Source organism: Myotis davidii, unplaced genomic scaffold (assembly GCF_000327345.1).
Source record: "Myotis davidii unplaced genomic scaffold, ASM32734v1 scaffold902, whole genome shotgun sequence".
Classification (NCBI taxonomy): domain Eukaryota; kingdom Metazoa; phylum Chordata; class Mammalia; order Chiroptera; family Vespertilionidae; genus Myotis; species Myotis davidii.
In genome coordinates this window covers 3,389,075-3,403,045 of record NW_006293951.1, presented here as the reverse complement: position 1 = coordinate 3,403,045, position 13,971 = coordinate 3,389,075, and the positions used below count along the sequence as shown (strand labels likewise).

At 40.8% G+C, this 13,971-nt stretch overlaps 1 protein-coding gene and 1 pseudogene across 1 annotated transcript in view; both read right to left on the bottom strand.

The window, feature by feature from the left end:
• The window catches only part of LOC102774297, a 7,052-nt pseudogene extending 3,630 nt beyond the window's left edge, over nt 1–3,422 (bottom strand).
• The window catches only part of DENND5B (DENN/MADD domain containing 5B), an 831,092-nt gene that overhangs the window by 130,304 nt on the left and 686,817 nt on the right, over nt 1–13,971 (bottom strand). The gene's annotated exons all lie outside the window — the stretch shown is intronic.

The window sequence follows — 13,971 nt, the reverse complement described above, 5'->3', positions numbered from 1 at the left end:
ACAGGATAAAAGAGTATGTAAGATAGGCGAAAAACCACATACAGCCACACTAAAAACTGAAAGAAAAAATAGCAAAAAAAATTTTTTTTTGGGGGGGGGGCGCCATTCTGTTTTATTTCAACCCTCAAACAATATAAAAAGGTGAGAACTTCTAATGCTGAACCATGCAAGTAATAATAAAGAAAAAGATAAAACACTAACAACAAAAAGACAACCATTTAAAAGTGTTTCATATTTCACAGCAGTACTAGCAAGTGTTTCTGGACAACTGCTTCCAACAACAGGGGTCTGAATGTACCCTTAACACAGTGGTTCTCAACCTGTGGATCGCGACCCCTTTGGAGGTCGAACGACCCTTTCACAGGGGTCGCCTAAGACCATCCTGCATATCAGATATTTACATTATGATTCATAACAGTAGCAACATTACAGTTATGAAGTAGCAACAAAAATAATTTTATGGGTGTGTCACAACATGAGGAACTGTATTTAAAGGGCCAGAAGGTTGAGAACCACAGAAGAACCAGCACGTTTCCCCCGGTAGTTCACACTTAGTCATTGCATACCACATGCTACACACACCAGACTTTGGTAAACCACATCTTAAAATGTGTAACAAGACGGCTGGTGTGGCTCAGTGCTTGAGTGTCAACCTATGAACCAGGAGATCACACTTCGATTTCCAGTCATAGCACATGCCCAGGATGAGGGCTCATCCCCAGTGGGGGGCACTGGGGGGGCTTGCAGGGGGCCACCGGTCAATGATTCTCTCTCATCACTGATGTTTCTATCTCTCTCTCCCTTCCTCTCTGAAATCAATAAAACTGCATTTTTAAAAAATGTGTAACAAAATACTGTGCATGATCACAACAAAACTAAAACCCAAGGAGTGTGGCAGGAAAGTAAACTCCAACGCTTCCAGTAAGACATCCAGGAAGCACCTCTGCTGGGCCCTTCCTTTTACCAGCTTAAAGAAAAATTCTGATTTACATTATTCAGCAAACTCAATATTCAGAAGCTTAACCAGCAGGCTCAAGCTAAAAGTTATAATACAGGCCACTTTTTTTTTTCTTGGTAAATGTTTTACATAAAACATGAAATCAAGTTGTACTTCACTTAAAAACGGAGTATTTCAATAGTAAAAATATGTTTGTATCTCTCTTATTTTAAAAGACATTTAATAACAATACAAGAAGACTGGATTTAACTCCCCACCCCCTGTCCCGCCCTCCCCCCTGGCACAGATATGTCACGGCAAGGCTCCCGGAGAGGCACATCCACCTGGCTGTGGGCTGGGGACTCAGGTGAACACCCTCCATTCTTGGCTGGGTCAACAGAAAGGCTTCTCTCAGTGATTTTTGCGGTAATAACACCAAGTTTACATTAAATAATACTGGAATATGGTGTAATACTGAAATTGTAGGCAGAATAACTTTGCCTGAGGTTCATAAAACCTATGATAACATTGATACTGAAAAACCAATGTGTTGGGAAATTGAACTCAATCCTCCCCATGAAGTCATTTCTATGGAAACTAACTGGCCAGAAGAAAATTAGAGCTTCTAGATAATGCAATAGTAGAGAGTCTTAATTCATCTAGCCAAACGTATCATAAGGTACAAATGACAGTGGATGAAGGAGGAAAACATAATTAGCTTAATAAAAAATTATGGTAATACATGGAAAGGGTTTTTCAGTTGGCTGAGATGCTTGTTCCCCTTAGACCTTTCCTTGTCCAGTATTAGACATTTTCTGTTCCTAACCGGTGTTATTGGTTTAGTATAGTTACTTTTGTTCCTGATATGTAAATGATATACTAGATGCAGAAAAACAAAACTTGATAAACAGCAAAAAGACTTGGATCATGATGGCTCAGAAATTAGAAATGATCCAGAATACTTTTTAACAAGGACATATAGGATCTGACTGCCTCCAATTTACCTGCCCTTTTTGAATAATAATCATTCGATCTTAAATGCCATCTAAGGTCATGGTCTTGCCCTATTCCCAGTGGTCCACCTGTTCATCAAGACATGCTGCCACTGAGACATCCTAGGAATGAGCCTCCCCAGGACAGATACCACAAATTCCTTCATTATCCCTGGACCCACATAAGTATGTGTCCATCATTTTACTTTTTATCCAATCCCAGGGGTTTTCCACTTTGCTTTCTCCCACCTCCTTAATCTATCACCAATGAATTTCATGTAACCCACCTACGTCCTTCCTTTGACTGCAATGTATAAATACAGATGTAACCCACCATTCTCTGGAGCATCATCTCAATTCGTTGAGGTTCTGCTTCCTGGCATATGTAGACAGTTTGGCTCAAATAAACTCACAAAAATTCTTTAGGAAGGGAGGAAGGGAGGGAGGGAGGGAAGAAAGAAGGGAAGGAAAGGAAGGAAGGGAAGGAAGGGAAAGAAGGGAAGGAAGAGAAGGAAGAAAAAAGAAAAGAAAAGAAAAGAAAGAAAAGAAAAGAAAAGAAAAGGCAGAAAGGCTTCTCTCTCATGTTCACTGAGCGACCTGCATCCCAAAACAGACTCTCAGCGCCACGTAGATGAACAGGCCTGTGTCCACCATGCCTGGGGTCATTTTGATAGCTGTGTTCACTTCACTCCCGTTTGAGGATAAAATTCCCACTATCCGTCACCAGGGGACGTGCCTTGTTGCAGCCCTTCTAAGTTCAACCATACCCCAAACTTCTGAGTCACAGCGCGGCTCACTGGGACGTAAGCCATGGTGATGACCTCCCTGGGGATTCCCTTGTGCCACTGACCCCCAAGGTTCTTTGAAACTTTCCTAAGTCAGCAATCCCGATGAGGGGCTGGCACAGCCCGTCACAGTCTCCTCCTGGGTCAGGTGGCCCCCACCACCCGTGATGAGATGGAGGTCCGCACCTACTTCATCAGCACCATCGAGGGTGAGGTGGATCTCTGGGTGTCTGTCCAGGTCACTGCGCCGTAAGCCCTACTGCAGGGCGAGCTGATGGGCCTGGAAGGAGGTGGGAACACACAGGCGGTTCTGGTCCTCCTGCTTCACTCTTTGGGCTATTCAGGCGCAGCATGGGCACTTGCAGAGCCCCTTCCAATTCCCAGCACTTGGTTATTCTTCACATGACTCTCCACCCCCTGCGGCGGACTCCTGGCCCTGAACATCGTGGAGGGACCAGGTGGACGACCTTTGGACATTGGAGAGGCCGGGACGATGCTGCTGGATTTCCTAAAGCTGGTGCTTGATTGCCCCAGCGCTGTGAATCCCCGACTGAGCAGCTGCACGTGGGAGCCCAGGAAACCCCAACTGTTCCCACCCGCTCCAGACACGGCGCCACGCCCCCGACCTGTGGCGCAGTGGGGCCAGGACCTGCCTGTATAGCAGGTCCTCAACCTGTAGGTCTCAACCCCTGAAAATACATCCTGCATATCAGATATTTACATTACGATTCATAACAGTAGCAAAATTACAGTTATGAAGTAGCAACGAAAATAATTTTATGGTTGGGGGTCACCACAACATGAGGAACTGTATTAAAGGGTCGCGGCATTAGGAAGGTTGAGAACCACTGCTAGAGGGTACTGCATCCCGATGCCTGGCTCCAGCCTCAGCTGAATCTCCAGCCTCAGTCACGGTCCTGCCCTGGGTTCTCCGGAAGTCTGGTTGTCACCCACAGGACTGGTGCCCAACAAAGAGAGTGAAATATTGACAATGGTTGTGGCTGAGGATTATGCTTCTAAAATGTTTTCTCTTTATTTTCTATTTTTCTAAATAACCTGGCATTAATCTGTGCTTTTAATGTACTATTCTCAAATTATGAACTCTACACATGAACTGCGTAATTAATCTAGATAGGTTAGCTTTATATTAGAGCACATTTGTTTATCCCTTATCAAAACGCTACTTCCTAAATAGGATGTCATTCTATAACCATTTTCTGTATAACCATTTTCTGATCATTTCCCCAAATCCTTACTAAAACAAAGCTCTTTGAGCGACATTCTTTCTCCACTTTGTTTTCAATTCCTCCCTGAAAAAATACATATTTAGTTGGAATCAAATTTTTATTTCATAGAGTGTAAAAATCATCACTCTGGATTTTAAAACAGCACTATAACCCCACATCTAAAAGACCCCTGGAGTAGTGGGAAACATTTGTTGTATATGCATTTCCTATACCCTATTTTAAGTATTTTCATCATATTAAAAAAAGTTCATCCTAGGGTATATATTTCCTATACCCTAGCTTAAGTATTTTCATCTCAAATGTAATATTTGATTGATACATTCAGCAACCAAAATCTATTGTGAGTTTACAGTTTGCAAAGTGAATTTCCAAAAATATCTCACTAACACATTCACATTTAGTTAGCATAGACACATGTGCAATGTTTAACGGAAACAACCCGCCTAAGTCTCACACATGGAGCAGGGCGTCTCTGAGTTTCTCTTTCCAGCAAATGTGCTCCATCAGCCATTATGCTTTTTTTCCTTCAAAGCGTTTCTCTCAGGTCACTGCCACCTGGCTCCCTATTAGGCAAGTTAGCATTGAGAAACCACTGTCTGAAGGGGGGGTGGGGGGGCGGGGAGAGAGAGAGAAAATATGTATGTAAATACCTCAGTCTGTGACCCTGGCAGTTTCACATTTATTTTTGTGTTTTATATTTCTTTTTTAAAATATATTTTCAAATATAAGGATAGGAAATAAGAGAAACGTATAATGAACTCCTATGTACCCATCACTCTGCAACAATTATCAGTATTTTGTTATTTTCATTTTAACTATTCCTCTCCTAACTTTTTAAGGAAGACAGTGAGTGCTGGAATATTTTTAAACAAATCTTAGACATGACCAGAAAACAATTTCTCACTAGCAAACTTAAAAGTTGTAAAGTTGCTTGTCTTCTTACACTTAATGATATTAAAAAAAAATTTAAGTTAAGATATTGAACTTAATGTCTAGAATAGCTTTTAAGTTAGAATCAGACTTTCAGAGCTAGAAGGAAACACAGATATCATCTCCTTCTTTGCTATTCTAATTACGACACCAGGGCCAGCAGCATCGGCATTACCCAGAAGCCTGTGAGAAATGCAGAATCTCAGGCCCAGCCCAGACCTACTGAACCAGACTCTGCATTTTAACAGGACCCCCAAGCCATGGCATGTTCGTTAAGATGTGCAAAGCACAGCTGAGAAAACTGAGGCCTAAAGAGGTCAAGCAGCTCTCCCAGTAGCAGTAAAACCCAGAATATCTGAGAACAGGTTTTTCCCTTACACGACACACTGCCTCTCAACAAACCTAATTCCCATCACAAGACCCTCTTAGGCTCTCACGTCTTTCTGGAAGCTAATTCAATTAACAGGTGAATTTCCCATATGACAACTTTTTTTAATTCATGAGAGCCTGACATTTTTCCAAATACTGTATTACATGCTGAGCAGAACTGTAAGTAAATCAAACCCTTCCTTCTTTGGATAAAAGGACAGACCTTTTCAGCAAGAGGACCTTCAAGAGGGCCCCTTTAATTAATTAATGGCTATGTATTTTTTTCAAAGGTCAGTACGATAGACTCCATATGCAGAGAATATATTGTTGGGTGCAGCTGAAAACTTGGGCCTTTTAACACAGGATCAATAAACACTATACTGAAAGCCAAGCTCATTTTCTAATTGTGGCTTCAGTAAGAAAATTCAGAAATGAATTAAAATGTACCACTGCTCCCATCAGCAATGATAACCAATTCTTGTTACACTAAAAGGGCACTGCATTTTTTTCTTATTTTTAAAAAAAGAAATTATGAGTTTTTAAAGGGAAACTATAAATGAAACCTAAGATTATTAAAATTCATGTAAGAGGCTTCCACTCTTATTTTCAGAAGAGAACTTAATGACACCTGGGAATTACAGAAACGTTGCAGAACACTATTAAGAAACCTACTGTTTATAGAATAGAGATTCGGAATCTTGCGGTGGGGTGTGTTTTCTTAACAAAGTACACAGTGGAGGGTTTTTAAAGAATGTCAAAGCCAGTAATAGTCCTTCAAGAATACTGGTAGAAGCACAGGCACAGCTTTTACGGAGGGCAGTTTGGCAAAATGCAGTAAAAAATAAAATAGTCCTGGCTAGGCGGCTCAACTGGTTGAAGCATTGTCTCGTGTCCCAAAAGGTTGCTGGTTTGGATCTCTGGTGGAGGGTGTGTATGAGTGGCAACCTATCAATTTTCTTTCATATACTGATGCCTCTCTCCCTCCTTCCTTTCTTTTTCCCTCCCTCCTTCACGTCCCTTCTCTAAAATCAGTAAAACACATCCTTGGATGAGGATTAAAAATAATAATGAAATAAAATAAAACAAAATAAAATAATAAAGTAAAATAAAATAAAATAGGCATGCTGCTTGACTCAGTAGTTCCCCCTTAGAAATGTGACCCTGAAGAAATAAATTTCAAATGTGTGCAAGGATTTTCCTACTAGAAAGTTCTGTGCAATACTGTTTATAATAAAAATGTTCAAAATAACCTAAGATTGTAAAGGAAGACAATATGTAAACAACTAAGGGTGGACTATAAAATAAATGATGTTCTACTATTAAAAAGATAACACAGATCTAAAATGAAATCATCTCCAAAATATATTGAGGTTTAAAAGTTTAAGACAGTATTTGTCTATACTGAAATCATATTATAATTATTAAGTGATTTAAGTTAAAATATTTAAATAATATATTTTCAAGTTACTTATTACATATTAAATAAATAAGTTACCTATAATATGTTGTATCTTTATGTATATACTAGAGGCCCGGTGCACGAAATTCATGCACTCGGGGGGGGGGGCCTCATCCCGGCCCACACCCTCTTGCAGCCTGGGAGCCCCACGATTGATTGCCCCGCAGAGAGAGGCCCCGCCCACCCACCGCAGCCTGCTGGTGTGTGGCCTGGACCTCCCTCTGCGGAGCAATCATGGAGCCCCCCAACTGAATGCCCCACCGGCCAGTGGACTAGGCCTCCTTCTGTGGGGCAATCATGGGGCGATGGTGGGGCCCCCCACCAATTGCACTGCACTCACTTTGGCTGGGCTGGCACCAGTGGGTGTCATAGTGTGGTAGTCCGGTCATTCCACTGTTCGGCTGTTTGGTCAATTTGCATATTGCGCTTTTATTATTATAGGTAATAGAGAGATGATGTCCATTAAAATGCATCAGTAGTTACATCTCAACAGTTGGGTGCTGTTAATTTTTACTTCTTTTATGTTTTCCTGTACTGCTTGAATTTTCCACAAAATCACATACTATATTTACAATCATTTTAAAAATGCAATTATATTATTTTTTTAAAACAAAAGTAGAAGTACAAATTCAAGGCATAGGCAGAATAAGGAAGTTTAGTAATGAAAAAAAAAATAACGAAAGCGAAAAAATCTACCACCTACGACATTTCAGGTATTTAGGGAAAAGGAGAAATGAGAAAAGGAGCTGAAAGGGTGGGAACAATCTGTAATTTGTTAAAACCAGAGAGATGCTCACCACTTCTGCCACATCAAAAGCAGTGCAGGGGGAAGCTGCTCTTACGTCTACCAACGCCCAAACAAAACCAACCACATAGACTAGACCTAGGAGCTCACTGTCACGATAATCTAGCTCTCGCCATACTGAACACAGAACTCATTTTAAAGTAATGGGGAAGTATGTCCCAGAGCACAACATTTTACTGTTCTTTTCAGTAATTCCTCATAGAGGACTTTTCTAAATTTTCTTATATGTCATGTACCGATATGGGTCAGAGCTCCCCTGCCTCTTTTCTTTCTCTTGGGCTTAGAGCTGAAGGCGACTGCACTGGTGACACTTCACAGTAACATGAGCTCTCAGTTTTCCCACTGAAGATTACTGCCGTGAAACAGAAAAACAGCAAACTACAAAAACTGAACCCCACGTTTCTGATACATGAAGACTTATAGACCTCTGGGGTCCAAAGAGTTTTCCCTGAACTCCTAAAATTTAGATGTGAGATCCAAATAACTTACTTTTCTAGTCTTTTAGTTTGTACCAGATGTCACAACTTTTATTTACAAGGTTTACTCTGACTTACAAATAAAGTTGGGGCTCTCATTAAAACTTGTCTGAACCCTGAGACCCAAGATGGCAGCATAGGTAAATGAGGGTACTCGCCGCCTTCCACAACCACACCAAAATTATAACTAAAATACAAAACAACCATCATTCAGAACCACCTGAAATTGGGCTGGATGGAAGTCCTACAACTAGAGGAGTAAAAAAGAAAGCATACTGGGACTGGTAGGAGGGGCAGAGGCGTGGAATGGGTTGGTCCAACACCCGTGTGTGGCGTTTTTTTTTAATCAGGAGGGATATCTAAGCTATGGAGGCCTCCCGTGAGGAGTAAGGGGTCCCAGCCCTACACCAGACCCTCAACCCAGGGTTCCAGAACTGGGAAGAGACATCCCCATAACTTTGGGGTGTAAAAACCAGTGGGGATTGTGGCTGAGTGACACAGAGGCTGCTGGAGACCAAGGCAGTTCCTCTTAAAGGGCCAGTGCACAAACTTACATGGACTCAATCCCTCTGAGCTCCAGCATTGAGGCAGGAGCTTCGGGGGACAGGATCTAGATTGTCTGGCATCAGAACAAGAACTTGGGGGCAGCTTTCTCCCAGACAGGGGTGCTTGCAGGGATCATTGTTCCTGTGCTGAGACCTCCTCCTTGGCAGAGCTGACTGGCAGCCATATTTGAGTTTCCATCAGCCTGGTTCAAACTGTTTGCTCCACCTTAGTAATTCCCTGAGACCTCACCCCACCCAATTTGCAGCCCCACCCAAGCTGTTTGCAGCAGCTTCTCCATATGAATGACCTGTCCTGGCTCAGGCTTCAGACTTTCCTAAAATCTCTCAAACAAGCAGCAGCTCAACTAAGCATGCCCCATACTTATCAATATCAGGCCCAATATCTGGCACTAGCAGCAGCCTGTCTTGCTTCACAGCTTGGCCTAGCTTGACATTTCCATGCTCAAAACAAATAGTAGCCATCTGCAGATCACTCTTTAGCTCCTGTCAGATGGCCCCAGGCAGTGACAGAGTCCCCAGAAGCAGTACACCTAGGGTACAGCTTCAGACCACACCAGATTACAACTCTACATATCCACAAGTGATACCCTCAAGGGTACGACTCAGTGAGCACCAAAGCCCCACTGATGCAAGACACCATAGTGGTATCTCCTCCACAGCAGTTCTTCCACTATAGTCGCAGCTGGTCTTCACAGCCAATTGGCCTATAAGTCAATTCCTCCCAGTGACGCCAACAGCAAGCAAGGCTCAACTACAACAAGACTATGTACATAAGCAATCAAGGCTCAATTACAACAGGATAGGACAGTGCACACAGCCCACATCCACACATGCGGTGCACCTAGGTGACTGGGGAGGCTGAGGTATTGGGCCGTATAGGACACCTACTAGGCCACTCTATGAATTCCAGGAGACATAGCAGCTCTACTTAAAACATAGAAACAACACAGGGAAGCAGCCAAAATGCAAAGACAAAGAAATATGTCACAAATGAAAGAGAAATCTCCTAAAAAAGAACTAAATTAAATGAAAGTAAACAAACTCTTAGATACAGAGTTCAAAGCAATGGTTATAAGAATGTTCAAGGATCTTAATGAGAGCTTTAAGGGACTTAGTGAGAATTTCAAGGACTTTAGTGAGAATTTCAAAGACATGAAAAAGGACCAGTCAGAAATTAAGCATACACTAAATGAAATAAAAAATAATTTACAGGAATTCAACAGTAGAGGATTCTGAGAATCAAATCAACGATTTGGAATATAAGGAAGCAAAAAACACCCAACCAGAAGAGCAAAAAGAAAAAAAGAATTCAAAATATAAAGATATTGTAAGGAGCCTCTGGGACAACTTCAAGTGTACCAACATTCACATTATGTGGGTGCCAGAAGGAGAAGAGAGAGAGCAAGATATTGAAAACCTATTTGAAGAAATAATGACAGAAAATTTCCCCTACCTGGTGACAGAAATAGACTTACAAGTCCAGGAAGTGCAATGTCCCAAACAAGAGGAACTCAAAGAGGCCCACACCAAGACACATCATAATTAAAATGCCAAAGGTTAAAGACAAAGAGAGAATCTTAAAAGCAGCAAGAGAAAAGCAGTTAGTTACCTACAACGGAGTACCCAGAGGATTGTCAGCTGATTTCTCAACAGAAACTCTGCAGGGAATGACAATAAATATTCAAAGTGATGAATAGCAAGGGCCTACAATCAAGATTACTCTACCCAGCAAAGCTATCATTTAGAATTGAAGGTTAGATAAAGAACTTCACAGACAAGAATAAGCTAAAGGAGTTCATCACCACCAAACCAGTATTACTAGTAGATGAAATGTTGAAGCATATTCTTTAACAGGAGGAAGAAGAAAAAGGGCCCAATGAATGAAATTTGTGCAAGAGTAGGCCTACCTTCCCCCGGCTGCCGGCACCGGCTTCCCTCTGGCACCCAGGATCTGGGCTTCCCTCGGGCCGCCGGCAGGCACCTGAGACTGGGCTTCCCTTAATGCCCCGGCTTCGTCCAGAAGGTTGTCCAGAAGGACATCTGGTCTAATTAGCATATTATGCTTTTATTATTATAGATATGCACTACCTATGGACACAGACAATAGGGCAGTGAAGACCTGGGGCAGGGCAGGAATCGGGTGGAGGGAGTAATGGGGGGGGAGGTAGACATCTGTAATACTCTCAACAATAAAGAATATTTTTTAAATTAAAATTAATAAAACTTCTCTGAACCCATCACTCCATCAATAAAACAAGATAACTACTCATACTGATGGAGAAAAATACATTTTGTAGAGTACTCTAAATCAACTCACTGCCTCTAAAGAATTGGCTTAATTATAGCAGTAAAATCCAAACACAAATCAATCTAATAACTAGGAATTGACTACGCATCCATTTAGCAATTGGAAGTTTATTTTAGTATTTGAAACTCTAGTTCTTCAAAATGGGAACCTCATAAATACAGTCTGATATTGATTTTTTTTTTTATTAACAAATGCAACTAACACAATTTTATCCCCCCTAAGGAGTGATTTAAGACTCTTCGGACTGCCAATTTACTCAGCATTTTTGAAGCATTATCTGTATGGAGAGGAGAAAAGTATGGTTGTCCTTTCAAATATTAGTCATTCAATCACCAAATGCACCTTAATTCAATAGTAAATGTCACTTAAAACAAAAGCTTTAACCACAGGTGAAAATGAAAAGCAAACTTTCTACCATCCCAGCATTGATAATCCTTATTACTGAAGGAAGGGGGGGAAATCAGTCTCTAACCTATTTTAGGCAAACTTTTCCATTAGTAGAGGAAATTAACTGATAACAAATGAAGCTACTCTCCATAAGTTACTTTCCCTCAACATATCAAATTCAAAGACAAGTCTAGGAATTGGGGACACAGCATGGAAGAAGAGAAGAGAAAGGAGGTCATACTCTCCTAAGACACATTACAGTTCAGAATCAGCTCCATTAATCTAATTGAAAGTACCAGCAAGGATTTTCTAGATAAGCTACCTCCGCTCATTCTTTATGACATACTGCTTACACATATAATGTTGCTAAAACACAAATATTTTGGAATTATCTCAGGCAATGAGAGAGAAAAAAACACACAAAAAAATATTTTAAAGCCTAGTATGTTCAACAACTAGTCATTTTCAAAATTCATATTAATATATTATTAGCAGTAAGAATATCTTTCTGCCTATATTTTGTTTCAATGTTCAGCTTAATAAAAGGGAAATGGAAATGTAAGACTCTGATAGTACTTACTAATACCTGTTTAGCAAATATATACTTGAAGTTTAATCAAGGAATTAAGCACTTCAAGCCCTGGCCAGATAGCTCAGTGGTTAGAGTGTTGTTCTGATATGCAAGGTTGAGGGTTGGATCCCTAGTCAGAGCACATACAAGACTCAACCAATGCCTGGCAGGTATGGCTCAGCGGTTGAACATGGACCCATGAACCAGGAGCTCAGGGTTTGATTTCCGGTCAGGGCACATGCCGGGTTGTGGGCTCAATCCCCAGTAGGGGGCGTCAGGAGGTAGCCAATCAGTGATTTTCTCTCATCATTGATGTTTCTCTCTCTCCCTCTCTCTTCCTCTCTCTAAGATCAATAAAACTATATAAAAAAGGAATCAACCAATGAATGCATAAATAAGTAGAACAACAAAAATCAATGTTTCTCTCAAGTCTATAAATTTTTTAAAAATGTTAATTTTTAAAAAAAAACTTCAATGAAATAGTGAAGGAACAAAATCAAAAGATGTGAATCCACCAGGAAAAGGGCCAGCTGTGTGTTCACTCTGATCTTGAGTTTACTACCAAATGAAAAATTTTAAGAATTATATAAGGGAAGGAAACAGGAAGAAAAGAGAGATACTCTGAGTGTTGCTGCCCTCCTTCTTTAGTATTCTTTTCCTTACAAAATACTCATAATGTTTCCTCTAACATGTGTTAAACGTCTTTATTGATCAGTCTTTAGAGTATTTATGAGCTATATTTGGCCCTTTTCCTCTACTCCATCTACATTCTCTCCCTTGGTGATCTTATCCAGTCTTAAGAACTTAAAAAATGTCTGATTTTTAGTTCCTGCTGTCTTTTCTCCTAACTCCAAAGTCATATATCTAATCACTTTTTTTAAATCTTTATTGTTGAAAGTATTACATAGGTCCTCCTTTTTCCCCCATTAACCTCTTCCAGCCCACTCCTATCCTCGCCCCTCCTCCCCAGGCCCTCACCACCCCACTGTCTGTGTTCACAGGTTATGCATATAAGCATACAAGTTCACTGGCTGATCTCTTCCCACCCACCTTCCCCTATCTTGCCTCTGAAGTTCAACTGTCTGTTCATGCTTCTATGACTCTGGGTCTATTTTTGATCATCAATTTACTTGGTTCATTAGATTCCACATATCTAATCACTTTCTTAACTATGATATCTACTAGGCACCTCAAACTCAGCATGTCCAAAACTGAATTCTACACCACCCTCCCTCCAACCTGTCTTCCCTATTGAAACTGACACAACTCCATTTGTAGTTGTGCTCAATTCCAAACCCCCGACCTTCCTCTCACATTCCACATTTGGTAATAAAATCCTATTGCTTCAATTTTCCAAATATACCCAGAAACTGATCATATCTCACTGTCCATTCTGAGTTGCCACAAATCTCACCCCCACCCTTTCCCCCTTAGGGTTTAAGTCATCAGACAACCACGGAGGCCCCACTGAAGGCTTTTGTCCAGCCTGTTCTCTTAGCCTGGAAGGCACTTATCCTGAATATCTACTTGGCTAACTTTCCTACTTCCTTTAAACCTTTGTTCCAAGACCACTTTCTCTGTCCACTCTATTTAAAATTTAATAACAGCCCCTTCCTTCACCACAAAAACAGAAAAGAAAACCCATCTCATCTAGCAAAGACTAGAAGAAATTACTAGACCTAGATGGAATATATTCCCATAAGAAAGTGGACTAGGAGATTAGCTGAAACCTTTTGTCAAGACCCCAGTAATGTTTAGGGACTTGAAAAGAGAACTCTATGTGCAAAGGATAAAATACAGAGATCAGTTACCAAAATGGAACCATACTCAGAGACCTCACCTGGGTAACAAATATACAGTTGTTACACACTAATATAAGAGTCTCAGGGGGAAAACACACACAAAACAAAACAAAGCACAGCAAAGCATTTCCCTACCCACACTAGGCAAGAGGGAAACAGCAAGGAAATATATCCCAATTCCAGGTATACGCAAATAAACAATTTCTGCTCCATATATCTGTCCCACTTTGTCTCTAAGAAAAGAGGCTTACCTAACACTTTGTCTCTAAGAAAAGAGGCTTACCTAACATAATGCTGTTTTAAAATCAAGAACAAATCAAAAACAAAAAAAATCGTC